Raw genomic sequence first — 2,745 nt, 5'->3', positions numbered from 1 at the left:
TGGTTGGAAATTGGGTTTCTATCCAATCTAACTATGTGCGGTGTTCTTAATTGCACTTCTAACCATGCTGTATTTTGTTTCTATTCTACTTTTAATGCAACTGAATGATGAAAATAATCTAAGTACAATGTTTTTGTAGGGTTTTCCTCAATTAATAAACAGCACTAGAGAAGTGACTTACACCTAGACGAGTATCTAATGGGATCTAAATTTTAGGTCAAGATTATTATATTTAGGTTCGTGATATAACCATTACACATAATTACTCACTATATACCTCTCGGTAGTTTGAGTGACTTTGCCCTAATTGGCTTTCTCAAATGCAATTGGGTGTTCAAACAATGCAAGTAAAATTTGCTCAAATTGGGTATTACTATCTCTAGGTTTAACCCTTTAATTGGGGCTATCAAATCTCTTGAATGCACCCCAATTCCTTGTTAGCATGAATTTCCTAGACTTAGTCCCTCTTTCTCAAGAAGAGTCTAAGTCATAAAGGCATGAATCAGTATTTGCAACCACTAATTCTACAATTAAAGCATGAAACAAGCTAAATGTCACTAACCTATAAACAATTAAGCCCTAAAATAGAAGACCCATTAAATACCCACACTAGGGTTGGGTCACAACCCTAACTAATGGGTTTAGCTACTCATAATCAAGGTAGAAATCAAAGATGGAGATGGAATATAAGCCATAAAAGTTAATTACTGTAGACATGTGATTTTTGACTTTCCCCAAGATTTTTTATATTTTAGCATGTAAATATTTAGTTTAGGCTTAATATTGCTATTTCAATTAATTTTGACTCTTTTACTTTATTTTATCAAAAAATAAAAATTACAAAAATATTTCTTCTTTTTAGTTGCTTTTAGTTTATATACCTTTCGTAAAACAAAAAAATACAAAAAATAGTACCTTATTTATATTTTAATATGATAATTGAAAATACCAACAAAAAAATAGGTTTGTTTTAACGATTAGTCTTATTTTAATAGTTATTTTATTTAAGTGAGATTAATTAGTAAATAAGGTAGTATTTTAGTTTTGTTCACAGAGAAAGAAAAATTTGGGCTCGAACAGCCCATTTTTAGGCCTAATTTTTTGACCTAGCCCATAACAACCCAAGCCCAATACCCTAAAACCCTAATAAAACTGTACAAAACCCTAGACCTATACACTCGACAAATCAGCCACAATAACACAAAAAGGAGGACCCCCCTCGAAACTTCATCTTCTTCGAACCCCAATCCAAGAACACCCTACCCAAAAGGACCCTAACCTAGCAGACCTTATGAAAATAGCTGCATAGACTGAGGGCAAAAAACGAGCTACCCCTAGACTTAAACCCGTCATCTTCATCTTCTTAATGTTGACTACCTAAAAACCTAAAAAATAACACAAAAAATGGTGGAACCCAAGAGAATGAGCAGCCATTGGCAATGACCTTCCCTCCATCGCCACCTTCTTCTCCAACGTAAGACCTTCACTTCTTCCTTCAGCGACTAACCCTAAGGACCCCGTCATCAGAAAAGCTTCTTCTTCAGACCTAAGAACCCCTCCATAGCTGCCGGACGGAGAAGCAACGAACACCATAGCCATCCATCGTTGCTTGTGCTTCTGCTTCTTCCCATTAACAAAGCTCACCGGAACTCCAAAATCACTAGCGGCCAGCTCGCTCTTTTCCGACAATCAGCAACCTTCGCTGACTCCCCCCCTCTTTCGATCGCCTGAGACAGCATCCCAAACACACACACACACCCACAGAACGAGTCAACATGGCGAAGCATGAACCATTGGCATCGACAAAATCCGGCAAGCCAATAGCCATCACTAAACTGGCCGGTGATTACACAGACCTACGCAGATACACAAAGAAAGAAGACGGAGGTTTTTCGTTTTTTTAGTTCTTTTGATTCTGAACATTCCTTTTCTAATTTAATGTCCTAGTTTGGATATAAAGAACCAGTTCTATATACAATCAGAAGATACAAAAAAAAAGAAACACTTTAGTTTATTCTATTAATTTCGATATTGAGGATAGAGTTGATTTGAAATATTTAATCCGGAGTTCCGTCTGAAGTTTGAATATGTCGGCAAAAATGCTTCTGTTTCCTCATTTGGTTCTGATTTTTGTTTTCGAGTATGGGAACGGAGTTAAGTCGAGGTTGATTCGAGTTCGTCGTCGGTTTTAGATTTCCGGTGCCGATTTGGGTTCCCATCTGCGGTTCATCACATTTTGAGTTCAAAATAGTGAAACAATCAATTTTTTGGCTATATTGAGGTTCAACTCTTTCATTCTCTATTTGTTTTATTCGAGCTTAATGTTAATTATTTGTTTGTAATGCGATCCCGTTGTTTTCTTTAATTATTCTCCGTGGTCTTGAATTTGTTGTTCGGTTATCTGCTTGTGTTTACTCGAATTGGTTATAGCTGAATATGATTTTGTCACAGTATAGAGATTGGGTTGTTATTCATAAACTAAACTATGCCAAATTAGATTAAAGGGGCCCGGGTGTACATTTCATGTGACCCGATTCTAATCCCCAACAAGGTTAAATAGAACGTGTCGTGAACCGCGGGTGCATTTCATGTAGCGTGGCTTACGATATGTTTTAAATAACCTTGAATTTTCCTATTAACATTAAATGTTGTTAGAAAGTTAAAATGCACATAGGTTTCAAACAATGTTTTTAAAATCAGATAAATAGGCCAATAATAATAGTTGAGCGACCGTGCTAAAATCAC

Source organism: Nicotiana sylvestris, chromosome 10, assembly GCF_000393655.2.
Source record: "Nicotiana sylvestris chromosome 10, ASM39365v2, whole genome shotgun sequence".
NCBI lineage: Eukaryota > Viridiplantae > Streptophyta > Magnoliopsida > Solanales > Solanaceae > Nicotiana > Nicotiana sylvestris.
The sequence above is the reverse complement of the archived record's forward strand: the minus strand, read 5'-3'. Positions refer to the sequence as shown.